The sequence below is a fragment of the Cyanistes caeruleus genome, chromosome 2 (assembly GCF_971803275.1).
Source record: "Cyanistes caeruleus chromosome 2, bCyaCae1.hap1.1, whole genome shotgun sequence".
NCBI lineage: Eukaryota > Metazoa > Chordata > Aves > Passeriformes > Paridae > Cyanistes > Cyanistes caeruleus.
In genome coordinates, this window is record NC_141702.1 from 94051745 (window position 1) to 94079601 (window position 27857).

Genomic DNA, 27857 nt, shown 5'->3' on the forward strand with positions numbered 1-27857 from the left:
AGAATTATTATTACTAATCAAAGATATTCTAAGCAAATTCAAACTCTTCCCTCATAAGAGAATTGTCTCAAAAATAGAATCTGGGCGCAGCATAGTAGATTTTGTTGTCTGGGGAATCCTAAAGAATTTCTGTTTCTCTCTGCCTTTTCTTCTAAAAATGGTAATTGAAGTACTTACAATATTGTCTAATCCTAGGAAATAAAACTTGGTAAAAATGCAAACCATTGCACCATAATATCTTCATGTGGCAATTACATAAACAAGGATTTTCAAAAACAGCTGAAGAAATACAGGGACAATGTCTATCAAGTCTTATCTGAAAATACTAAGTACTTCAGATTCCCTTCAAAATTCTGGACATGCAATATTTTACATCTGCAAAGGTAACTGATTTATTAAGAAATACAGTACCAGTTAGACCCCCTGCTAAGTCTTGGAATGCAGGGTGCAATATCAAGAAAAATGCCTCAGATTCATATCAAAAGAATTTGCACTGTTATGAATTTGGGCCAGTAGCCACAATGATTTTTATGATAGGAAAGAAAAATGGCAGACACTGGTTAAATAGATTAGAAAGTGCGTTTAGATTCCTCTGAGATCATGAATCCCAATGGGAGCACTGTTGATCTAAAGATCACAAAGAGATAGGACCAGGTCACGTGCTGATGCAAATGAGCATAGTTTTCTTGACATCAGTGGACCTTCTGTGATTGATTCCAGATGAAGCGATGAGATGATTTGGGTGTGCTATGCCCTCCTGAAAAGCTGTTGAGAGATGCAGTGAGATCAGTACTGGAGTAGCCTCACCAGAGGCAAACACACAGCCAACAGTGTTCCCTTTAAACAGACATGGAAGGGAAAAGAGCAGCAGCATCTCTCACTGTGTTGGTGGAGAGACAGGATGTGGTGAAAGGACAAAAAGCAGTGTTTGGAAGGGAGGCAACAAAGGCAGTGTTAAGTGACAGAGGCAGAAAGAGCACCTCAAATTATCCCAGAGCTTGTAGGACTCCACTGCTCTCCCTATCTTCAGAAAACCTTTGCTTTTGCACATCTTTAGATGGTTTTTGAGGTTTGGCTCAACAAGGGCTCAAATGTGTTTGCCTGGAAATAGAAAAGAGCAAAGATGAGGCCTACTCTAAATACACTCAAGCTACAGCAGTAGCACAACCAAGTCAACTTCAGTAACTAACTAATGCCAGCACTGCCTACAATTTAGCAATAGCTTCATGGCTACCCTGGCTCTCTGAGCAAAAATTCAGGCAGATTTTTTGATCTGGGCTTCATGGTGTTGTGGCTGGTGTGGCAGCTACACTGATTTGCTGATTATTTTTCAAGTGTTTTTTACCTTAGCACTATAGATAGACCTAAGTGTGTCTAAAGATATTCATCAGTGGTTCCAGGACTACCTAAAATATTTAAAAGTCTGGTAATGTGCTCCCTCTGGAAATGAAATTGAAAGTAATTTATTTGCTTTGAAAGTCTCAAAGCAGTGTAGTGAAGTAAATCACTCCTTATTTGAAATGGCAGTACCAAAATGCAGGACACAAGAAGTTTTCTTCATGGACTCAATAAAAACAGAACACAGATTTCTTTTTTTCCTAAGTTTTGATTTTAATTTTTCTTAGGGCATTATTTACACTATTTAAAGGCATCGCAGGCTGCATTAAAGGCTTTCACAGTTGAATCAGCTTCTCTATAGGAAACTGAAAACTTGTTCTAATATTGTCCCACATTTGCCCATTGAAAGAAAACTTAGAAAGCTCTTTTCAGAGTAACCCCTTTTTCTAATACTGAAACAATTTACTAGTAAACTACCCAATTAAAGCTATATTAACTTGGATATTTTATCTCACTCTTATTTTGCAGAGTCAACAACCCAAGTACAAGGAGACTAATGACTTAAAATTGAGCCCTCTCTGTACAACTGATGGAGTTTTGTTCCTGGGCTATCTCCTTCTCGTTTCATTCAGCATGAATGGCAGATTCCTACATCGTGTCAAGTTTCGGATCACCATAGAAACAAACTAGGAGGCAGTTTCATTAATCATTTAGAGCACAAGAAGTCTAGGTCAGTCTGATTGCAGCATATAGAGTATCATCCTAGCGCCACATGGGACTCAGTTGATTTGAATTAAAAAAGATTAAGCTGCCCCTAGGACGCTCAGCATCATCAGTTTAAGTTCTCATGTAACAGTGGTCTCTGGAGCCACATGGATTAGGAGAGTGAAGCTATGCATTTATTTTTCAGGGCTCAGTGAAACATTAGATGAGTGCAGGTGTCTGAGGGGGAAAAAAGAACAAAGATCACATATAGTTTTTTAGACTTGTTGCTGTTCTTTTGAAACTGGAAACAATAACTCAGTTTTATTTCTCCAGTGACAGTTACCGCTCTTTTTTGGCCATGCAATGGTACATCTGTTACCCAATGTTTACATTTTAGATTTACAAAAATTTCATACTATGAAGCATAGTTTTAGCACAGAGCTGCAAGTTGGGCATAGAAGTTTACATGAATGCTGACTTTTGCTTCTCCTGATGGGGTAAAAAATGCGTGAAATAAATACTGGTGACATTTTAGTTTTGCTTGAATGAAGATTTATTGCTCCCAGGAAACTGACATACAGGCAGCTACAAATCAACTTGACTATGAAATAGTTGTATATGTACACCACAAAATGAGCCCCCCCTTCCAAAGTACTCACCTTATTTATGGGTCTTCCAGTACTTCAAAGACCTTCAGTAACTTAGTCCAGACTGGTTTATTGCTTTGCAGAACTAAGACATTTCAAGGGGAAAGTTGCAGGTTACAGTGTATTAGGACTCTTTCTCTTGGGGGTCTAAGAATCCCATGATGCTATATGAACTGTTGATCTAAAGCTTATTACAGCATGACTTCCTAGAGTATAATTCTTAAATCTTTTAAGTTATACTGTACTGTCTTTAATCCCAAGTGCTAAACCTTAAGGAAGAACAAGCTTTCCAAAACTCAGAACGCCATCTGTGAGTTGATGTAATTACACTTTGTTAAAACACAGTTCACTTACTTGCTCAGACTGCCTGTGACCTATTTCAAATTAAGTTGTTTTAATTTTCAACAAATGTTTTACATAAAACAATCGGGGAACAAAATTTCTCATCACAATATTCCTCCTGAAAAGTAGTTCTGTGGACTGAGTTTCTCCAATTTACTCAATAACCAAAAAATTCCCTATCCTGTGTATTTTGTTCATTTGCCCTTGCTGTGCCAGTTACCTGGGCTGTGACAGTATCGTGAGCAGTGAAGCCTCCTGTCACAACACATCAGGAGGTACCCAGACCATGTCAATACTTTTTTGCTGATGTACTGTCATCCTGGGGATTTCCAGGAAAGAAATGTCATTAAGCTCAATTTTAGAATTTCCCAGCACTGTGCAAACAGACTGATTATGAGAAGGGGGAAGTGAGTATTATTCCCACTTTTACAAGTGAAAGTTGATATGATGTCATGCTTGCACCACAACAGAGGGCATGGACCACCATTGGAGAGCTCCTGTTTTCCCACCTGGTGCTCAGCCCAGATCCTCCTGTTTACAGCTTTCTGTTGATGCCCAGGAGATGGAAAAACAAAAGCTAAAGCATAGAGAAAGAGTCCCGATGGAAGGCACAAAACAGCTCATGGTAGCTAAAGCTTATTGAGTTCCAGCCATGGGCTGGTTGCTATGAAACAGAATAGAACACATGGCCTCTATGAAGCAGCATTTCTATGGTCTACTTCAAGGGTTGCCATCCAGCCATTTCCAGCCAGGTTGGAGAGCTTTGCCATCACCTGGTTGCATGTGAGACTGGTGAATTTGCCTGTGTGAGAAGGGGCAGCTGTGGCACCCCACACCTGCCAGCAGCAGTGATGGCAACCAGGCTGTCCCACCCTCACGTTTCTGCTCCACTGACCCACCAGGTGTCTCCCACCAGCTGGGACATCTGCCTTCAGCCACAGCCAAAGCCTGCCAGAAACAGTCCCTCCAATTGTGTCTCTTGTTCAAAGCCACCAAGCTTGAAGAAGCACAAACAGCCCATTCACAGTGTAAAGCAGTGCCGTGGCAGTGGTGTGGAACTGTGTGGAACTGGCCACCATCTCCTCCATCAGCAGGAGCTGCTCTATTTTGGCTACTTATTTGTTACCTTTGATTCAATATGACTTTTTCTTAATTGCTTTTTTCCCTAACTCTAGAGCAAACGTCTCTCTCTGTAGTCACAGTTTCAGGTCCCAGTGCCCCACAGCTAGAGGATGGAACAGGATGTCCCCTACCTGCAGGTTTCATGAAGGGTCCCCAGACCTGCAGCAAAGCTGCAGCAACCATACATACCTCTCTGTGCCCAGAAACGGGGAGCTAGCTCAAGCACATCAGGAGATGGCTGCCTCTAAATGAAGCTGCATCTGTGGGTTGTTGTGAATCGTCTTGCATGTGCCACTTTACAGATATCTTATTTTTGCTCTTCATCTTGTGGCCAACGGTAATTTCAAGGTCAAAGCCTACATGCTCAGCTCTATTAACACTTTATTAAAATTACCATGAAGCTGAAAAGGAGATAATTTCATTTTTCTACCAAACACATCCTTCTTCAGGACCCAGACAGGCCTGGAAAGCTGCTCCTGGGCTCCTGCCAGTTGGAGGGAGAACTGTCAGGTTTGAAATTACACAGAAGCCCATGTGGTATTCCTTACTTCTGCTGCTGCCCAAAGCCATCAGAAGGAAGACAGCTTCTGTACAGCCCTTTCTAGCCAAGCAATTGTGGCAGTATTGTTTTTTAATAACCATGTAGCAAAATCACTTTGCCTGGTATGTGTTGCCTACAGATAGTCTCCAAAACATCTTTTGGCAAAAAACATGAAGAAAAGATTCGCATTCACTCTGCTATGTAAAGCTAATATAAAACATTTCTAACTCATTACATTGGCTGACTCTTGTTTTACTCTTTCGCTGTAACTACAGTGACAAAAAAAAAAGTTATGTTCCTTTTTCATTTCACATGGAGTGGATCAGAGTTATTTGAATTCCTGTGCACAGATCATCATCTGAACCATGTGCTTGTTCCCAGCCTTTCACTTATGCCTGACATAAGCAGTAATTTGAAGATGTTGAGGTGTCAAAAAGGATCTGAATCATTCTGACAAACCTTTTCTCATTCAGCTGTTGACCCATAGCTCTGTTTGAATTTGGGAAGCCTGAGGTCAGAATGAAAAACATTATTTTTCTTGTACGCCAAATATATTTGACTGAGAAAAGGTAAGCTAATAAAGATGGAGAGGCAATTTTTAATGTCACTTTTTAGAGTACAGTAATTTGTCTAATCTTATTGCCTTGGAATATGATTACACGTAATACATTCACATTACACAGGAGGGAATACATTTGGGAAAGAAATTATATGTTTCTCTTCCATGCCCAACATATGGAAACGTATGAAATAGGAAGGTCTAAACTTTGCCAGTGTTCACAATCTCTTGTCTGTGGGAGGAATAATGTAATTGTTTGGAAATTTCTGGTGACAAATGTACTAATTTGAACCTAAGTGAATACAGTTCACCCAATTTAATAATTTTGGGTTATGCAAAACATTGGCATACAGCAAATCTCTCAGTCCATACACTAATCAGTGAAAAATTCTTGGCCACTTTTCCATAACTCTCTGGTTGTTGCTGGTAGCAAGCAGAGATTTACTGTAGGAATTAAAGAAGCTTCATTCCTCCCATCACCAGCAGCTGTTTGTCACTGCAGTCTTCCTGGGCAGGGCGGAGCTGTATCAATCCATGGTATGCATGACTCACAGGAAAGTAATAAAAACCTGGGGCTAGAAAAGGCCTCAGGAAGGCAACTAGCTCATAGTGCAAGAGCTAGAGCAGCTCATTTAAGATAGAAACATAAGTAGTTGAAAAGCACATGCAGAGGAAGCATCTGGGTGAGTCTTCTGGAATGCTGTAAGTACTGGGACTTCTGCCTGCACATCAATCTCCATATGCAGCCTGGAGAGCTGTGAAAAGTCCGTGACCACAGCTCTTTCCAAACAGCATTTGGAGGCAGTGCATAAAAGCCTAATGCAAGAAATACCCACCTCTAGACTTAGAGTCAACCACAAGCACATAGAGTTGTTCAAGAATCCTGTGAGCTGCACAGCTTCACCAGTGATGGATTTCATCATTACTATTTCACAATAGATAAGGTCCAGAACCAAAATACAGAAGTCCTTTTTCACTCTGAATAATTCACAACTCTGAATTATCTGTTGTGGGATAAAGTCCATACCTTGGTTCCAAATTGTAGGTATCATATGTGCATTTCTGTTTCATTAAGGCAAAGTGTATTTGGGTAGCTGTCATGTAGTGCCTGGAATGTGATGGAAACAAGAGGTCCTGGCTGCCTGCTGCTGAGGAACTCCCAAGACACTTCTCACAGGAGCAGCGGTGTTAACCCTGATATCCTGGTCAAATTCCAACATGGTTAATTATATCCCGCTTTTACCTAAAGCTCTGCCATACTTTCTCTGCCTGCTGCAAGGACTTGCTGCACGCAGCAGGCTCTCTTCTGGTCCTCTCGAGGGTTATTGCCTTTCACATCAGAGGCAATGGTACTTGCAGAGTATATGCAGTTAGTTATCAGTTTGTAAAAGTTCCTAACCAGCACAGAACTGTTAAATTAAAACTGCAGTTATTACTATGTAGGGTCTGAGGCAGAAGAGCAAAAAAAGCTCCTGCAAAAGAACGAATAAATAAACCAGGGCTGCAAATGAAATTAGGAGCAGTAACTCATGTATAATGGCAATGACCACCGTAGTGGAGTCCATCATGCTCCACTATGTGACCAATGCCTGAAGGAAATTAGAGAAGATAAATGTGAGTGGGAACAGAGCACTGAACAAAGTGCAGGGGAAGAGCAGCACAGGTGAATATCCCTTGTAGATAATAATAAGGAACCCAAAGGAGAGAGGGAGAAGACTATGCATTCTGAGTTCACAGAGTTCACAGGAACACTTCATATGGACTGATACCATCTGCTGATGCTGCCTGTGAAAATACAGTGATTCAAGACTTTATAGTAACTGAATCTTCCCCAGGCTCTCAGGTCTGTGTCGTTTGCATACTTATTAAAAGCTTTTAAGAGATATTTGTAGCTATGTAAACTACAGTGAGATTGAACAGTGGGAAAAACCCCATGCATTTAAAATTTTGGCTATGAAATTTTGACTATGAAATAGAATATCAAGGATAATGTTAAAATGGCAATATCACATCTTACTGTTTGTTTGGAAAGCCATTGCAGGTGTGGTAGATAATACTATTGGAAATGGCTGCATGGAGTCTTTTTGCATCTTCCTTAAAAATAAATATTTCCTGAAGGAAAGAAAATTTTGTATATGCATTTACATACCAGAATGTATCAATCTTCTTAATTTTTCAGCATCAGCAGCCACCAAAGTGTCATTGAAATTAACAGACGTGACAGGTTCACCAAGAGGGGCTGAAACCAAACCAAAGAGTGGATTTCCATACTCTGGAAATCATTCTTACCCTTCCTTGCTCTCTTTTCATGAAAATGCAAGCTGTTTATATGTCTGCCAGGTATCCTGCTATTTAGAGAGTTCACAGGGCAGCATCCTTATAGCTCACCTCGTGTTATAGATTCCTACTTTCAGGGTTCTCTTCTCTCTGATATGTACATGTAGTCACATACACATGTATATATGCACAGTGTGCACAGACACACTGATTAGATCTCTGGCAACATAGTGGTTCAGCTACTCAGCAGAATTATTTTAATTTGTCTCTAATATATAGTTGAGGACACAGCAATAGGATGTGCTGTTGATAAATTAAATGTGTGGGTGTGCACTCCAATGTATGCACATGAGGAGCTATTCTTGTTCCTGTTTTTAGAAGACAGGTGTTTCTATCACAGCTAGAAACCTTCACAAATGAGAATAAGAGCACAGAATCTTAAACGCCTCTTTCTGTCTTCTGTTTCTCTTCTGTAAGCAGGATGAGGTCATGTTAATGGAGTAGCACAAAGTAGACAAGATGACATAGTAGATGCTATCAGGATGTACTGTATTTTCATGAGATGAATAAAGCCTGTCATCTCCATAGCAATCAACAAACCCCACATATTCTTTAGAGCATAATAAGAGTGTTAGAGAGTTCCAAATTGTTGTGTAATTCCATATTCTCTCCTGTGTCATTAGCTTTTCTTATTCTGTTTAATGTACATAAATATTAATTATGTTAGTGTGGGATAATATATCCTTTTATAGAGCTGGTTTTCATTGTCATAAATTGAAGTTTAGAGAAAATTTAGCATAGAAATTAAATTCTGAACTGTTGCAATTTAAGACTTCACATTTCAGACTTTTAAACTGCTTTTATTCAGCAGCAGAATTTCACTGAATAACTCAAAGTTCCCATAAAACAACAAAACAGTTGTTTCTCTGGCAAGGAGTCTTGGATTTTTCATCCTGGAACTGTAAGAGAACTGGGAAAAGGGGACTCCCTCCTCATTGAAGAGGATTGCAATATTCCTTTTTTATTGTAAATGTATTTATTTATACATCACATTAATGAATCCTGGTTTGTCTGAGAGAAGAAAGTCATCCCCCATAGTACAAAGTGTAGATGTCATTTGCTTAGATACACAGAGCATACAGATTTAGGGTCAAATCTATGATTTTATTTTATCCCAGCAGAGCCAGTTTGCAGTCTCTTGGCCCTATAGGTAAAGCAGAGTTTAGCCTGCACTACAGAGAAATTATCTTTAAAACACAGTGGGTTTTGTAATGTAAGATCACTTTGCTGAATGTGAGCCTGAAGAACTGGCTCTCCCAGTCCTGTCTTCTCTTGTCCTTGAAATTTTCTCCTTTCCCCAGAAGTGTGGAGTTATCTGGACGAGCTATCAGCTAATCTCCTTTTCCACAGTCACAGCACAGGTGATTTGCTGCATCTTGCTTCTGGCTGACACCTTCAGCATAGCTAATTTTTGTTCATGACCTGGTATGGTGCAAACTCCACTACCTTGTTTTTAGGCTTGACTAGATGTTGGAAGTCCAAGAAACATACATAATAGAATTCAACAGAATTCAACAGAATCCAACAGCAACATAATGACTAGGTTGGAAGAGACCTCCAAGATCATCAAGTCCAACCCAGCTTTAACACCTCAACTAAGCCATGGCACCAAGTGCCACATCCAGTCTGTTTTTAAACACATCCAGGGATGTGACTCCACCACCTCCCCAGGCAGACCATTCAAATAATTTATCACTCTTTCTGTAAAAATCTTTTTCATAATACCCAACCTATATTTCCCTTGGTGCAGCTTGAGACCGTGTCCTCTCATTCTGTCAGTTGCTGCCTGGAGAAAGAGTCCAAACCTGACTACAGCCACCTTTCAGGAAGTTGTAGAGAGTGATAAGGTCACCTCTGAGTCTCCTTTTCCCCAGGCTAAACAACCCCAGCTCCCTCAGCCATTCCTCACAGGGCTTGTGATCCAAGCCCCTCACCAGCCTCGTTGCCTCCTCTGGATGTGCTCAAGCATCTCAATGTCCTTCCTGAACTGAGGGGCCAGAACTGGACACAGCACTCAAGGTATGACCTCACCAGTGCTGAGTACAGGGGGAGAATGACCCCCTTGGTCCTGCTGGCCACACTATTCCTGATACAGGCCAGGATGCCATTGGCATTCTTGGCCCCCAGGACACACGGCTGGCTCATGTCCAGCTGGCTGTCACCAGCACCCCCTGGTCCCTTTCTGCCTGGGCACTGTCCAGCCACACCATCCCCAGCCTGTAACATTGCAGGAGGTTATTGTGGTTCTACAGGATTTGACACTTGGACTTATTAAACATCATCTTATTGGACTCTGCCCATCCATCCAACCATTCCAGGTCTCTTTGCAGAGCCCTCCTCCCTTCCAACAGACTGACACACAATCCCAGCTTAGTGTCCTCTGCAAATTTACTAATGAAAGACTCAATACCCTCATCATGTCATCAATAAAAATATTGAACAGAACTGGCCCCAGCACAGATCCCTGAGGAACACCACTGGTGACTGGCCCCCAGCTGGATGCAGCACTGTTCACCACCACTCTCTGGGCCCGGCCATCCAGCCAGTTCTGAACCCAGCACAGAGTGCTCCTCTCCAAGCCATGGGCAGCCAGCTGTTCCAGGAGTGTGCTGTGGGAGACAGCGTCAAAGGCCTTGCTGAAGTCCAAATAGACAACATCCAGCCTTTCCCACATCCACCAGGGTGAGTCACCTGGTCATAAAAGGAGATCAGGTTGGTCAGACATGACCTGCCCCTCCTAAACCCATGCAGGCTGGGACTGATACCCTGGCCATGCTGTAAGTGATGACACTCAGTATAAACTGTTCCATAACCTTACCAGGTACTGAGGTCAGGCTGACTGGCCTATAATTACCAGGATCCTCCTTCCTACCCTTTTTGTGAATGGTCACATTGGCCAGCTTCCAGTCATCTGGAACCTCACCAGTGAGCCAGGACTGCTGGTAAATGATGGAGAATGGCTTCGCAAGCTCATCTGCCCTCATCACCCTGGGATGGATCCCACCTGGTCCCATAGATTTATGAACATCCAAGAGGCTCAGCAGTTCTCTGACTGCCTCCCCCTGGGAAACCATTCTGCTCACTCACACCATCTACCAACTCAGAACAGAACTCAGGACTCAGAAGAACTCCTGAGGACAAGCTGTCTTCCCACTAAAGACTGAGGCAAAGAAGGTGTTAAGCACCTCCATCTTCTCCTCATCTGCAGTTACTAAGTTCCCTCCCGCATCCAGCAGAGAACAAAGGTTGGTCTTACCCTTCTTTTACCACTAATGTATTCCTAAAAACATTTTTTATTATCCTTTATGAAAGTTGCTAAGTTCAAACTGAGCTTTGGCCTCCCTAATTTTTTTCCTACATGCCCTAGCAACCCCCTTAAATACTTCCTGAGACACCTGACCCTTCCTCCTAAGATGATACATCCTCTTTTTAATCCTAAATTCCATTGAAACCTCCTTGCCCATCCAGACTGGACATTTGCCTCATCAACTCATCTTTTGGCACACAGGGACAGTCTGTTCCTGTGCCCTCAAGATCTCTGTTTTGAAGCATGTCCACCTTTCCTGGACTCCTTCGTTTTTGAGGGCTGCTTTCCAAGGAACTCTCTAAATAAGTCTTCTAAATCAGCCAAAGTCTGCTCTCCAGAAGTCCAATGTATAGATCTTTATAAAAAAACATTACAGACGGGAGTTTCTTCCCAGAAAGTCTTAGCCCCATAGTGTGTCCTGCATGGTCTGAACCACCCAGTGATGCCTGGAGCACCAATAAGCCACTGAGCCTAAGGAGTACTGCAAGCCAAAACAGTTCATGGGCTTATACATGACTGCTCTTCCATCTGTTTTTTATTCTGATCTACCATAATTGTGTTATTATCCTTATATATTTCTAATCCTTTTTGAATCCTGCTATGCTCTTGATCATTCCTGAACTCACCTGGAAAATTGATAATTGTCACAGTTTGACTTACAACAAGACATTTATCTAGGCTTTTCTAATTAGCACCAGATATTTCCCTTGTGTAATAGAAAACATGGATGTGTCTGATATTAGAGCTGGCTCACATGAAAACTGTAATAAGTGTTATTAGTGGCAAAGTTGAAATGCCTAAAAATCAGACTGTAGGATATATTACTGAGAGTTTAAAATAGGTGACTATGAAGAAACCTTCCACATCCCAAAATTTGGATCAGAGGTGTGCATGTGCAGAAGAATTTCCACTGTGCATTACAGTTCTTCCATTCTGAAGCAAAGTATTTCCAGGCCTCCATATAAGCTGAGAATCAGATCAGAACTACAGAGATGTAAAAGCCAATATCTAGGTAGCATTTTAAGAGTGACATGTAGAAGACAGGTTAGGTTTTAGTTTTGTCATGTTACTTTTACACAGTTCACAAGTTACTTCAATAATCAGAAATGTATTATCTCAACAGACTGCTTAAAAAATTATGCATGTGACATAAAGTTACAATGACTTTAAGAGGTCAGCTTTGAAGATGGAAAGATGGAGAACTTGGATTTGGTTTTTAAAACAGTTTCCTTGGGATAAGCTCCATTGGTCTCTGGAGCGTTGTCCCAAGTAGAATTGGTGAGCTGTATCATGGACAGGACGGTCAAAGTAAATCTGCTCAAAACACTTGACAATATATCCCGTTTATGTCTTCTTTACAGAGAATGAGGGACAACCATAATGGTCACATTTGCTGTGCCTAGTTGGCAAACTGTTCTTTCTTGAAGCAGTACCAGTCGGTTTCTCAGGTTAGCTCAAGAGGACTTGGTGAATTTTATACTGGTGTTCACTCTTTGCTTCCTTGCATTTAAGGCATCATCTTCATTATGCACTGGAATATGATGTGTCTTCTTTTCCATAGAGTCAGTGTTTGATGTGCAACATAGTTTAAAGCGGTACATAACATCTATTACATCACATGGATTACCCTGCCAGCACTTTAACAGGATTCCCTGTTCTGTATGCAGCTCCAAGACTAGACTTTCATCAAGTTGTGTTGTTTTAAGATGGAGAACATTGCTTCAGCCCTTCACAAGCAGCTGTCAGAAAAGTTAGCAAATTGCCCAAAATCTTGAATTGTATGTAGGATCTTGGACTGACTTGGTATTATTTACAGTGTTTTGCTGTTTGTGATTTACAGGGAGGCTGGCTGCTAAGTTCTGATCAGGATTTCTCCAAAGTAGTTCAGCTCTGTATTAGACCATGCTGAAGTCAGCAGCTGTTCCTATCAACATCTGTAACACATTTGGCATTGCTTGAAAATATTACTCACAACTGCTAAACTAATAAAAGCCCTTCTTTCATATTTTAACTATAAAGTGATCACGTATGCTGGATACTCATCATTGATTTTGATATTATCTCTCTGCTAGTAATGCGTCTGCAGTGCTTGCTCCAAAGCCTCTATTTTTGACTTGGGAACAATTCTCAGCTGAGAAAATTAGTCTGATTCAAGAGTTGCGCCAGATCCTGGAGGACTTGTGGCTGATTTACTTCAGGCGCTCTGTACCAACTTGTACCAATTCTTGAGCCTCTGCAATAAATGTCGTGGTAGATAGCCAGTGTGTCGTAATTAGTAGAGCTTATGCAAAAGAAGGCTTCTCAATTGACAGGTGATTCTATAAAGATTAGGACTTTGTATAAGTATTTTGAACACTCTAACTGAAAAATATTAGCAATATATGTCAGGAAATAAGGACTTCCCAATATAAACTGGTTACCTGTGAAAGGTAACCTTCCTAATTGGAAGAAATTGACTAAATTGTAACATGCTTTCGCCTGCATATATTTCTGCTTCCTTATGAGGAGAAGTTGAGGAAGCTGGACCTGCTTAGCCTGGAGAAGAGACAACTGAGAGGGGACCTCATCAGTGTCTGTAAGTATCTGAAGGAAGGAAGTCAAGAGGAGTCAGGCTGTTCTTGGTAGTGCCAAGCAATAAGACAAGAGGCAACGGACAGAAAGTTCTACCTGAACATAAGGAAGAGCTTCTTTACTGTGCAAGTGACCTAGCACTGGAACAGACTGTCCAGAGAGGGTGTAGAGTCTCTATAACTGGAGATATTCAAAAGCCTTCTGACCACAATCCTGAGTAACATGCTCTAAGGGAACCTGCTTGAACCTTTTTACTAGATGATGTCCCATGTTCCCTTCCATCCTTAGCCTTCCTGTGATTCTGTGATATATACATGAAATTTTGTCAAAATGCAAATCCTGAACACCATGTGGTAAAGTCTACTTCTCATGTGACGTAAGCCCATGCTATTGGAATTAAGATCTATTTCAAAAGGTAATTTGACGTGATCATACAAGATGCTTGTCAAATGTGTGCCAAATACGCACTGCTTTCTGGGCCAGAAAAGCTTCAGAAATTGTCTATGCACTGGCTCTCACTATGGACTAGATTACGACAAAACATTTCAGAAAAGTTTCAGTGACTGTCTCTGTGTGTGCCATTTTTACTGAATAAATTAAACCAAAGTTTTTCTGTGCCTTCAAATTGATATTATGTTTCAGCAACTTGTTAGTCTGAAAAAAATCAGACGCATCTTATGCCTAGGGCTGGGTATTTCCTAAGCCAAACACTATATAAGCTATCTAGTAATAAGGACACCTCAATTGCTTCAGGCTTCAAAGTCCACCTTTTAATTTATGTGTGATTCTAGGCCCATTCTTGCCTGGAATTGCTGTGCTTGGCTCCCCCTTTGCAGTACTTGTCCCTTTGGCAGTTCTCACTGGGTAAAGCCAGAAGAGCAACATGAATTTGTGTGAAGTCCTCCAAGAACTGCTTTGCATTGTCCTATTTCTACTCCAGCAGAAGTCAGCAGAAGTTGCCCCAAGGAACCAGAGCTAATTTGGCGCTGGGGGTCCTTGAAAATTCATTCCATGCCCTTAAGCAATAGTGTATGACTGCTCAGAGCTTCGGTGATGGGGACTTTTTCTGTGTACAGATATGAAATCCTCAATTACAGAATGATTTTCTAAACTGCATCCAATGTCATACATCCAAAATTAGTAATTGCATTTTTGTCTAGGTAAAGTCATACAATCTGTAATTTCCTCATAACTGAATTAGATCTCAATGTTACTCTGTTGTGAAGATCAGCTTTCAATAGTGCTTTGGCAGAGCTTCAGTTTACAAATTTATCTGCCAAGTGTCACTGCATTGAGTTCGTCCTTCCATCTAGAAAAAGGAAGCTCCTTCAAAGTTTTGTTCGTTGGTCCTCATAAAATAAAATCTAGAGCTGCCTTAGATAATGACCATAAAGGATACATCCGAGATAGCAGGCATATTAATAACAATGACTTCAGCAATCACTTTTGCTGCTGTTCTATACTGAAGAGCCATCAATGGCTTGGGGAAATTGTAGACACAATTTTCTGCTGGTGGCTTTTGCCTGTTGTTAGTAGACACTCCGTCAAGATGCTTTGGGTTTGTCTGGGACTATCTATCCGACCTTTGCTGAAAAATCCCATTATCCATGAACATGTACATGTAGAAACACCAGCTGGTTTCCACTCACTCCTTTTCTGCACATGAAGGAGAAAGACACAAGTGGGGTAAGAACAGTGAGTGGGTGATGCTTCCCCGCCTTCCTGCTCACAGAGGAGCAGGATGGGGATGGGTACCAGTTGGCACATGTTAATTATGACAGTGGTTTGAACATCAAAGGATCGAGATACAAGAAGCAAAGATGTGAGAAGACAGGAAAAGAGAAAGAGGAAAGAATAGGTGTGATGTTACAAGAAGAGGTGTTTGCTAGATCTAAGGGCTTATATTCCATGCGGTAATTATAGAAGTATAAACAATAAATCAGTCTTTATCTGGCAGACCTTTGACCATAAGAATAAAAGAAGATACATCAATGGGATTATAGGATCTAGCTCTGTAGGGTATAGAGTATAGCTGTAACAGTTTGGGTCTCTAAGTTTCTCTTTGAACAGCTTTATAGCAGGGCATGCATCAAAACTGTCGCTGAGAACGTGCTGTGGGTTTCTTGCATCTCCCACTGAAGAGGAAAGCTGTTACTGATTACTGGCTACATTGGTTGTATTTCAAGTCTAGGCTCATGTGGTAGTTTTCTTTTTAGCTCTAAAGCCAGCTAACTTATGATAACCTCTTTTTTTCCCTCCAGGAATGACCTCCAAGAGTCCACTCCTATAGCTGGTTTATGCAGAGAGATCACTGAAGAGGGAGAGGAAGGCTCTTCTCCTATTTTCTGTGTTCCAGTCTCTTTTTCCTCCACTTCTGCAGCAGCAGGACAAAAGCCAGGCTCCCTTTCCGCTTTGTGCTTAAAGTGATCTTTGTGCCACGATTGTCTGATTAACAAAATAATTTGTAAAGACTATGCTTTACATTTGATCTTGTAAGAAAAGGGTAGTTTTAAACAAAGCCAGATACTTTAAAGATCACCACATGGTTTTAATTGTATTTTCTACTTTGTGTCATAACTTGAATGAACAAGATACGAACACTATTCCTATTGTCACCACATTTCACTGTGTTATCGCATTTGCTAATATTTCCTAGTTAAAAAAAATATTGGCAACTAGTATGAAAATGATGTCATAACCTTGTATCTTCTGCCTACTCCATTGTTAGAGCCTCTTCCGAAGCCTACTGAAGCTGTTAGAAGATCACTTTCTGACTTCAGTCAGTGCTGGATCTGAAGCACAAAAAGGGAAAAGTTATGCTCGGAAGGTTTCCCACCTTCCAGATCCCATTCCTCTTCTCCTTCCAGCTATGCAAAAGCTCTTACTGCACTGCAGAGCACTGTGTGGTTTGGATGCTGTACACACATATGTGAACATGATGAGTTTATGGGTGCATTTTTGCTAACAAACTGAAATTATGACAGGAAAAGAAGTACTTTGAGATTTGGAGTTAAATATTTTAATTGAGCTTGCAAACAGAGTGGTTGAGAAATGAAACAAAATTTAAGATGTTTTCATTTCTCTGCAGCTGAAAGATATACACAATGAAAACTGGAGGGAGAAGGTGGAGAAAGCATGAAGTCACAGATACTTCAGTTTTTCTTTCTTCCCATTAGGGCCATGCTCTTTCACTTACATAATGGGGTAGAGGCCGAGCTAGTGCACAGATTGCTCTTTCACTTCATACCCATGCAGCTGCATCCTGGCCTCATAGTTAATCTCATTTATGGCCTTTCCAGAAGGCAGCCTACCCTGGGTGACAATTACAGTTGGTTAATTTTGGCATAATGTGATTAAAAGCAGACTGATATAAATCACTGAACAGTGTAGCTTATGAAAATGAAGTTGAGGTAGCATCCCAACCACAGCACTACCATGAGAGAAGCTGAGAGCCAGATGTTGGGCTAATGAAGAACCAATCTAATAATGAACTTTGTGGATCCTCTGGAGCTTGAAAGCCTTGCCTAATGCCAAATATCTCCATGTTGTGATACATATTGAACATTTTAGAGGTTTACACATTGGTTTAGTGGGTTGTCTTGGGTTACAGCTAAATACCCTAGGAGAAAATTTGGGAGCAAGATCTTCTGGAGCCCTGGAAGTGAAAGCCCTAACAGGGTATGTCTTAGGAAGGATAGTCAGGGGAGATCTTAGGAAGGATGCTCTGAATTGCCTGTATCCACGTGTCTTAGGCACTCTGAATACCTTATGTTAAAGTCTAAAGTGGACTGTTTTAGTAGGTGGTGTCATTTATGGACATAAGTGAGAAGCATCTGTGCAGTCGGGGCAGATGGGTATCTGTGTGAAAACCCACTGCAAGTCTGAAATCAGAGTCTTCCTGCCTCCCCTTGCATTCTTCAGAGGAGATACCATGTCCACTGAGAAGAGAAACTGTAAGATGAAGTATTTTTCCTTTTCATCACCTGAAATGTGATAGGACACTTTTAAGCTAAATGTGAGTGCCCCGATTACAAGGTCACTTTAGGTTCTGTGTGGCTTGAAGTGTGAAGTGGTCCTGGCCAGTGTGAACTTATAGCGTGAACATCCTCTGCTGAGAAAAGATGAGCTTGGTGGCTCCTGAGCCAACCTCCTGCCTACCACTTGCGTTCAGCATGCTGCCATCTCCTCAGAGATGTCCTGCCTGATACGGGAATGACATAAGTTGCAGCTACAGAGCAAAAACACTCCCATCCATGGAGTCAGTGCCTTATAGGAGCTGCCCATTTGATACCTCTATAGATTATGATGGTGGATTAGTCATTGGTCTTTGCAGTAAGAAAAATGACAGATGACGTGGTGCAGGAGCCAGCTAGCTCTTCCTCAGCTCCGTGTTGGGAGTGGGACATACCTCAGGAGCAGGATGACCCAAGGTGCAGCTTAGAGCAATGCTCTACAGCACTTTACAGCTGTTGGGGCAGAAGAGGGGAAGGTCTTTTGTATGGGTTTCAGGGATAGGCTCAACCTCTGAAGGGTCCAGGGACAAAAGACCAAGAATACAGGGGTACAGCAACTTATATATGAGGGAGGATCAAGGGGGCAGATACAACCCAATGAGGGATCTCCTGGGGAGGGGCATGAGGTGGGGTCTTACAATGAATCAACCAATGGAGAAAACCTGGGGCAGGTTATAGGTCACATGGACCAATGGGATGTCATGGATTAGGGGATTTCCAGAGCAGATGTCCAAGCAGGGGGTTGGCATAAGGGAGGATTGACAGGGAACATTCCAGAACAAGGGCCAGGGTTTACAAAATTGATAGGGAAGATATTGGAAGAAGGGGTTGGGATACAATGACGGGCAGTGTAGGGGAGGAAATAACTTCAGGTTAAACCAGAAAAGCAGGGGGGTAACAGAACAAACCAGTTATACAAAGAACTTCAAACTTATTAACCCACCACAACAGAAGTAAGAAAATGTCAGAAAAGTTGTTAAATTACTTGGTGGTTTGATTGAATAAGAGAACCTTGTAAAGATTCTGGTTCTATTAAATGGACAGCATGTAAGTACACAGCTCAAAGGCAACCTATGCTCAGAAAAGATGTCTTTTATACGTGGGACAAACCTTCCAGTTCAATCAAAGTTACTTTGCACCTTGCAGACCAACTTCCATTATTTTTTTTAGTAACAAACAAGAACAGGGAACTGTTTCTGTATTTTGCTTGTGACTTGGGCCAGAATAGTCACTAAGGAAGTGTTCTGATAAAGAGAGAATTTGAAAATAAGTAACATTTTTATTAATTTATGCATTAATCTCCAAGTCACACATTCAGAAATGACAGCTTGGATGTGAAGATATCCATTAATGAAAAGAGGAAGAAGGGAAGAAGAAAGAAAGAGAAAGATTAGGAGTGTAGGAGCTGATGAGAGCACAATTCCTTGGTTAGTTACTCTGTAAAGGGCACAGACTGAATGTCTCTACCTGAAGATTCAGTCTCTTTACTCTATGACATGGCTTTTCATGTCAGCAGCATAAAATTTTCCTGAATCCATTTTCCTCCTAAACAGTATGTTCTGGAGGATCTGTGCTAGCTTCATTACATTGTTTTTATTGCCTTAAAGGTGGCAAAGCTTGTAGGAGAAAGAAGAAAGTCAAGAAAACTTGTGGGGTTTTACCTTAAGAAAGGTTTCATTTTGCAAAATATGGGTTTTTCTCATTTGTAACAAAGTTTAAAAAGGATGACAGAAAAATTATTTTTCCCAGCCAGCCAAAAAAATGAAATTTTTGGCATAGCGTTTCTCATTCAGATCATATTCTGCTTTAGTGATGAATCTGTTGAAGTAAGGAATTGTGGTAGGACCTGCTTCTGTTCAGCAGATGAATCAAAATAGAATCTCACTGGTTCCTTAGTACAAGTGAAGCCCAACCTTCACTTGTATTGGGCTGCACACCACGTGCCATCCAAAGCCCCACACAAACACTTCAAAGGTCAAGGATTTATGAAGTCTGGACTACATTTTTCTTTGACAAATAGCATATAGTGCCAGGATTTGCCACATCCTGTCCATGTGAAGCAAAGGTTTAGAATTGACAGTGTACTTCACAGAATTATAGAATCACAGAATATGCTGACTTGGAAGAGACCATCAAGTCCCCAAGGATCATCAAATTGAACTCCTGGCCCTGCAAAAGATACCCCAAGAGTCACACCATGTGCCTGACAGCATTGTTCAAATGCTTCTTGAACTCTGTTTGGCTTGGTGCTGTGAGCACTTCCCTGGGAGCCTGTTCCAGTGCTCAGCCACCATCTGGGTAAAGAACCTTTTCCTAATATCCAGCTTTCATCTTTAATAGATGCTTGACTAATAGCCCCTTGACTAATTACCCTGCAGGGTTCCATCAAGTCTATCAGCTTCTCCACTACAATGGAGGTTTGAGTCCCCAGAGAGCCTTGAGACTGTAGACTCCGAAAATACTTGGTCTGTCTCTTGCACGTTCACTCAAATACTGCATAGCCTGTTTTCTTCTTCCTGTAGCTCCTTCACCTGGGACACAGCTCCCCAGCCAGAGCACACCTTCTGCAAAAGAACTGTTTGTCAGCCCCAGCCTTTTGAAGAAACCTCAGGCATTCCTGGCTGAAGAGGTTTTTTCATTGAAGACAGTCTTCAGACAGTCTTCTACATTCAGTATCTCTAGGTTATATCACCTTCACAGACATAAAAATTGCCATTTCCTTGCTGAAATTGTCATTAAAAGAACCAAAAAGATAGTATCCAGGATATTGTGACAATGTTCAAGCAGAGCAAGAAATACTACTTTATTTCAGTAGCCATTCCCTAGACATGGAAAAATAGTGAGAAAGGCTAAAACTAGATGATGAACTGCCCTCAAATTGAGACTGTTTAACCAGTAATTTAATGTATAATGCTGTTGTGTTTGTCTTCATTCTGCAGTCATGAAAGGACTGCAGATTCCTTGAAATTCAGCAGCCTGGCTTGCTTCTGGTGTAACACAACTGCAGTGCAGGACATTGCCAACTGTGCCAGACACATGTTGTGCATCTGTTCAAAACAAGCAGGACAGTAAAGTAGTTGCTAGATGATGCCACTTGGTTTTGCTTCTTAAAGGTTTGCCAGTGCAAGTTATTCCAATTATTCCAACAAAACTTACCTAAATTGTCTGTGTTGTCACTTTGGAAAAAGTATGTATCTGCAGTCCCCCATACATGATAACAATTTTGAAAAAGCAGCCATCACTGCAACCAAAGCATTCACATCTGTTAAAAGCACAGCTTGCTCTTTCACTTGTGTCAAAGCTGTTGGCACAGAATTCAAAGCACTAGATTGGCAATTCTATCAGGAAGCAAGTGCCACATAAAGCTGTAATAGCTGCCTTAGTTAGCTTTTGTTATCTGAAAAATTCCAAGTGCTTTGGATAACATAACGTCCCACATATCTATAGAAGCTGTTGGGCAGCAGTGTGACAGCCAAATGCTTACATCTATAATGTGTGCTTACCCTCATCTTTAACTAAATGTTTTCCTAAGGCAGCTGTGGCAATAGGAGCGAGCTCAAACAATTCCCACACAACTAAAATGCAGCTGAAGGCACTGGGCTCTCTGGCAAGGGGACTGAGGCCACAAGTTCCCCAAGTACTCTGCAAAGATTCCTGCCCTAACACTAACAGAGTGTGGAGTTACACAGTTGCTGGTGCAGTTGGAGAGGGATATGGCCAGGTTGGCTCAGCCTGAAGGAGGAGCAGCTGAAGCAGGAATCTTGCTTCTGGTGCTGGTGTTGGTGCTAACTCATATGGGCCATAAGGACTATCTCTGCACTGTCCTTGGGTGTGAGCTGGCTTGTGTTTCTCTGCACCTGTAGCATGGACCTTCCACAAATTCTTCTGAAATCTCCCTTTGCACCTTCTCAGACATGAATGAACTGGAAGATTATGGGAGCTGCTGGAAAGAGAATGCTAGCAGAGTTAGGAGGAGGCATGTGTGGCTAACTGTGGCAATGCAGGAAATTCAAACCACTTTGGTTTTGAAATGACAAGCAAAATCATTCCATGCTAGAATATATGAGGTTTGTTTTATATCCCATATTACTGGAGTCCATGAAAAAAGAATAAAAATCCAGATATCATGTGTTGCCAAATACTGCACTCCTCTTTCTCACAACTTCTGTTCAAAGTCCAACTAACTATTAGATGTTCCACTGGAAAATTGTGCTCCAATTTTGCTGACTGGAAACACGGCCTTTCATTAAAATAGACCTCCTTTGTCCAATAGCTGAGGTATGATGAAGAGCCTGCCCCTCTCAGCCATGCTCCTGTAGCAAGGAGGGCACATGGTGTAAGTAAACATCCTGAAGATTTCCTCTTCAAAACTGAGATTGTTTTGTCCTCCCCTCCGCTTTGGATTTGTTCAGTCTTCCTAGGAAATAATTACTGCTTCATTTTTCACTTTTTACACACAGTGTTTGGAATATCTTGGAGTTTGGAATTGAGAGAAAGGTTGCTACACCAAATATTGTCATCTTTCTGCTTTAATGCAGTATACAGGCTGAGTATGGCCTTGTGATAGTATGGAAGAGTACTATACCAGCACACAGTGTAAAAGTCACTGCTGTTTATGTCATCCATGGGGACTATTCAGCTGCAGAGGACTCTAGGAGGCAACATTGTGAGGTCCCCACTTCACCCTCCCCACCTAAAGTATTTCGTAGCACATTTGGAATACAAATTTATGCTTTTGAAGTCTACCCTTTTACAAATGAAATAGATGAGTGGAGCCTGTCCAGACAGTTTTTATTGCAACAGCACTGCTTCATTATTAATCTTTCTCCAGACATGTCAATTGTTCCCTTTCCAGATAAGAGGATGGCCCTGCACATGGAGGGATAAGGAAGAGAATTGTGCACAACTCCATCTTCCTCTCACAGCTTCCCAGAGTGTCAACAGCTGCCGTGACTATTTCTGAGAATGAGGAAAAGTACATTCCTGCTATCCAGTATTGCTTGAGAAGTGTCTGGCTTGGCTACTGGGATCCATTTCAGAGCCATAAACCTCAGGGACAGCAAGGCAGATCTCTGCAGTTTGGAATAAAGCATCTAAGTTTCTGAAAGAGTCTAGTTTAGACATGCCCCTTGCTTAGGCATGGCTACTTTAAACATTGTGACTTCCATAGAGACCTTAGGGCATCCCATTTCATACAGGGGGATGGCTCACATTCACCTTTCCTTAGATGCCAGTCTTTCCTTGGGTTTCTTACATGATTGCTATAGAAACCATTTCAGTTTAGCTTAGTTGCTTCCATCACAGATATAATTACTTCTCACACATCATATGAAGATAAAAGACTTGAAAAAGTATATTTTAATATACTTTCTTGGGGAAAAAAAAACCTAAAACACAAGAAAAATACACTGTAAATCTATCTAAATTCACAGTAGTAATGCAGTGTAATTGTTTTCCATCTATTTGGAGGTTAAATTGGGTCTTTGGCAACCTGACAACTTGAGCAAACAACTCTAAACTAGTCTTAGCCCACCCCCCCTTCTTTAAATAAAGCTCAACTTGTAATATGGAATGTGAATTGTTTTGACTGTTAAACCATTCCAAACTGAAAACCCACTCATCATAAACGTGTTGAAAGAAGAATATATTTCAATAGTGCAGCAGACTCTTTGAGTACAGTAGAGCAGCAGTCTTCAATCAACTAGACTTTCTTTCCAGAAACACAAAATGAAAGCCTAAGTGCCATACACATTTTTAAGTGATTTATCTAAATTGAAAGAACTAACTTTTTTTGTGACTGATTATAACTGCATATACAAATGGCTATGGATAACAGGTTTCTTTCGCTTTTCAAAATGATATATAACAATGTTCCATGCAGAGAACCTCTATTTACACATCTGTTCAGCACCTGCCCATAATTACTTAGTTCGTTTTTATTATTGGGCTTGTCGCCATATTAATGTAGCTGTACATTCAAATTGATTGTAATTGCAAATTTCCTGAAAAAGCTTGGTTTCTGCAAGTATTTAATTAAGCTGATATCCTAAATTAAAAATAATTATGTAACTGTACTCCACTACAATAACACATAAATGTCTCCCTCTACATACAAAATGGATATTTCACATAATTCATACAATATGTGGATTAATATTGTATAATTAAAGGTCAGTCTTCAACTAGAAAAGGAGGGATAATTAACTTCAGTATTTAGAAACCTGACATATTTCAATTAAGAAAGTAATTTGTCATAAATTTCATAAATCAAGTTATCAAGGAACATGTTAGCAATGTTTTTAATCAATAGAGATGGTGAAAGTAAGCATATTCCTTTTTGTGGCATAATTTTACTTGAGTAAATGGTTTATATAGAAAGCCTTCCATTTCTGGGTAATGAGGTCACATCTAGTATGTCTCCATAACTACCAATGTTTATTTCCATCTACTGGCTCTTTGGACGTAATTGGTACCCTCTGCTGAGCTCTTCTCTCTGGTACACAACAAAGCCCATGATGCTGTACTTGAAGCCTTCTTCGAGTTTAGGATAAATCAGGAGAGGGCTTAATCCCAGCCCAAGAACCTGAACAGCTCCACTCCCACCAGTGTATTGTGGGAAGCTGGAGCACATGCTGGCCTCACTTTCACCAGTGAGTCTGATCCTGGTGGCAAAGACATCACCGGCATTTGTGGACCTGATTTTCTGAGTCTGAGAGAGTTTTCAGCCTGTCAGTGAAAATTCCTTTTCCCAAGGGAAAGTTTATTGAGAACATTTCTCTCTCAAAGACTATTTTTGTAAATAACTTACAGTTCTCAAAACAATATTGTACAGCTGTGATGAATGTGTTTTCTCTTATTCCACCAATGGGACTAGGGAGGTGTTCCCTTTACTAATCATGTTAAACCTGTATCAGAACACCTTATAAAAAGGATACAAAAGGTTAAATAAAAAGTCCTTCTGATGATCCTCTTTTCTGATGTGGAACTGAATTCATGATCCTTATTTTGTGTCCAACAGTGACAGACATCAGCAATCTGGATACAGCTTCTACATCCCTGAATGATTGCTGAGGCAGAACTCTGGTGGATTGGCACCAAGACACAAAACTACATGTCAAGAATTAATTTCCTTTTGTGGGGGAACAGGGACAATTTAGAATTTCTTGTTGAAAGTGTAACCAAAAATCCTAGAATACTCTTCCTGAGGGACAGTCAAGTATTGTCACTGTAAAGGTTTCTGGAGCTGTAATCCAAAATATGCTCCCCAGAAACCCAAAGCTGCCTTTGATTTTTCCAGTTCTGTGGGGCAGTGTGAGTTTGGAGGAGCCTGGGAGGGAAAAGGAACATAGGTGAACTGACTGAAAAATAGTAAGATTTTGGTCAGATGCCTGCTGGACTGCTTTCAACAGACTCATCAAATTCACAGCTTCTCTACAGAACATTTAGTTTCCATGAGCGAGCCTTTTCTCTTGGAAGGTATCCAAAATGTTTGCTCTAACACTGATCATGCTTATCTTGAAGCAAACTGTAGAATCTGTATTCCACAATGGCTGAGTAAATCCATTCAGAAACATTAGTGCCAATGAATATATATCCACTGAACAGCAGAGCTATGATCTGGAATTTGAACTCTCATAATTCAAAGAAAATGTGAAACAGGCTTTTGATATGATCCACTGTTGCTGTAAGAACTGAGAATGAAATACTGCTCCCAGCTCTGATCCAAACCTTTCAAAGTCCGGTGGTTGCTCTTAGAATTTGATATGAACTCTTAGTAAAATTTTGTCAGCAATAAATATGTTCAGATTTTTTATGTGTGAGGTTGGGATATATAGCAATAGGTAATTGTGTTCCCTATGCAGTACACATCCTGAATCTCAGCTCTGACCTCAGTCCAGCTTTCTGAGAATGCTACTGATATTACAATCAGAAGAAAAACAGTTGTAAATATTATCTAAATAATCACTGTTCCATCTGAAAGGAAATAGCTGCAGAAATGTCTGTTTCCTGCCATTTCTTGCCTCAATTCTTTGAGTGCGTCCATAGAAAAGTTTCACTGAAATTGAAGGTCTCCCATATATGATGACAAGTTCATGCTGAAGTGTCCAGCCATGTGTCCAGGGTATTGGTGATGAGTCATTACAGTGAGGGACAGAAGAAAGGGAAACATGAGAAGAGGGTTGGCTTTCCAGCTGGGAGACCATCTTCTTCCCCTCCGTCATTGGCTCTCTTCAGTGTTTCTCCATGTGCAATGTCAAATTGCAAAAGAGGAGCTGAAACATTTGTCTTGCAGTTTCCTGTCTTTGCTAACTCTGTTACTTAATGTAAGATAAACATTGTTTTGGGGTCCTCATCATAAAACAAGATCCGAAGGCTCTGAAAGCACACTTTCCAGCTTTTCTTGCTTACCTTACCTTTCACTTCTCCACTTTCTGTCAGGATTCTTGGGCAAAACGGGGAGGGGAAGGGAGGGGAGGGAAGGGGAGGAGAGGGGAGGGGAGGGGAGGGGAGGGAAATAATTTACTTTTCAATAAAACTATTTTCTGTTATAATGTACTGGATTTGTTACAAAATGACCAACTTGAATTAGAAGCTGATGTTTTCTTTGTCTGGGAGGTTCATCTGAAACATGGGTGTCCTGAAATGAAATCAAATGGGAGTTGTTGCATGTTCAAGGATGATATTTGTTCTGGCATTCTTTGTTGTCCACATATTCACATTAGACTAATTTTTCCTATTTCCTCATTGCCATATACTTGGCAAGTACAGCAAAATAAACAGTAGCATAGTTAATCAATCCAGTCTTGTTGGAAAGGGACTGAGAGGAGACCCTCGTTGTTGTGGAAACCTAGTATGGACAGAAAACCCCACACCTCTCTTTGCCAACAAGAACTGGTTGGAAATTCAGTGAATTGAGAAATAATAGCTATAAATACACTTACGAATTACTCACTTGCTCTCACAAAACATTTTTATTAACATACAAAATTAAAAAGTGATAGAAGTTCAAGCAAAAGCTTAAAAAAAAGCATATGATTAAATGCATATTCTCTTTGGGAGGTAATAATAAAAGACTGCTTTTTCACTGTTATGCCTGTTACACTGCCAGGGGAGCTTATGCTCTAAACCATAAGGACAGAAGGCTTTCTGTAAGGCAAGAGGATTGCTTCACCTTTATCTACAGTAAAGATCATGGAGATATAAGACGACTGCCTACTGCAGATGGAAATAATGGATCTGCTTCTTATCTGCCATTCTAAGTTCATGCAATGGAGGACAACAGATCATTTCTCTTACAGCTTTTTCCTTCCACTCAGTACTGCCAGAAAAGTGTGATAACTCGTGATCTATTCTTCAGGCAGCTATCAGATCAACCAAACACAGATCAGGTGATTCCAAGTACTGGAAGCTAATGCAATATCTTACAGAATGTATAGCTCTATGTATGGGAGAAGTAAATATTTGTCTGAGTAGAAGTGATCTTGAAGTAGACCCTAACTTGAAACCATGGCTAGGTCTCTCTCTCTCATGAACCCACATCATCTGGATCCTGTTCAAGGAGTTTTGAGTAGTGGGGAATTGTGTAAGTTTGCATTTCTGTGTGGTAAACTTCTCTAAAGTCTGCCTGAGAGATAGGAAAGTTTTCAGCATCTGACACAAGGGCATACAGTACTTTTATAACATTAAAAACAACTTCACCCAAAGGAGACGTCATTCCCATATAGTAATCTGTACCAGGAAAAAGTTTTGTCCCACTGCCCATGTATGCAGTCAGTCCCAACCACACTTTTGTACCTCTGAGCCTCTGCCCCAGACTTGGCTGGGGAAGGGATGCTGTCAAGGAGCAGAGCTGCAATTACTTTCCCTTCTCCCTGATCCAGGTGGTGGGAAAAGATGAGGTAACAGACAAGGTTCTAGGTATTTTCATTTCCTCTCTCTCTTTTCATCTGGCTCCTTCTCTTCCTCTCTTGGCCAGGTGTTATTGAAAGGGAGGTGAGGGGGAAATGCCCTGGAGGTCAGCCCTGGTCAGCAAAGAGGAGAGAAGTGCTCTGAATGGGATTTCCATTGCAGAAAGCATGCTGTTGGGTAGCTGAGGGGATGGGGAGAGGGCTAACCTACAAGAGTCAGGTAAGGGACAGGTACACAGCCAGGAAGAGCCACCTCGCTGTAACCCTCTCCACATACATATCCCTCATGGTTGCTCTGAAAAGAAATTTAAAGTGCTATTCTGGACAACCCAGTGTTCAGTTCAGCCTTCAGGCAGCAAAGGGTTGCCTTGTCCCTTTAAAATGGCAGTCTAATGTGGCCATTAGGAAGCTGCATGAAACAGTATCTCCTTACAACATTTCATGCAGAAGCATGAATGTAGCTCATT

At 41.0% G+C, this 27857-nt stretch overlaps 2 long non-coding RNA genes across 10 annotated transcripts in view; one reads left to right on the forward strand and one right to left on the reverse strand.

Annotated features, from left to right (window-relative positions):
- LOC111926127 (uncharacterized) overlaps positions 1-16072 on the forward strand; it is a 101724-nt gene extending 85652 nt beyond the window's left edge. For 6 of the 9 annotated variants that reach the window (XR_015283634.1, XR_015283636.1, XR_015283637.1 and 3 more), the window contains one exon: positions 1867-4929. This is a non-coding gene — a long non-coding RNA (uncharacterized LOC111926127). Of the gene's footprint in view, positions 1-1866; positions 5303-15730 lie in introns of those variants that run through there. The other 3 variants (XR_015283635.1, XR_015283633.1, XR_015283638.1) reach the window with 2 other exon arrangements.
- LOC111926126 (uncharacterized) lies at positions 1015-3632 on the reverse strand. The gene is made up of 3 exons (XR_002862701.2): positions 3542-3632; positions 2703-2775; positions 1015-1101 (listed from the first exon to the last, which is right to left on the reverse strand). It is a non-coding gene; the product is annotated as an uncharacterized LOC111926126 (long non-coding RNA).
- Positions 16073-27857: the final 11785 nt, after the last annotated feature.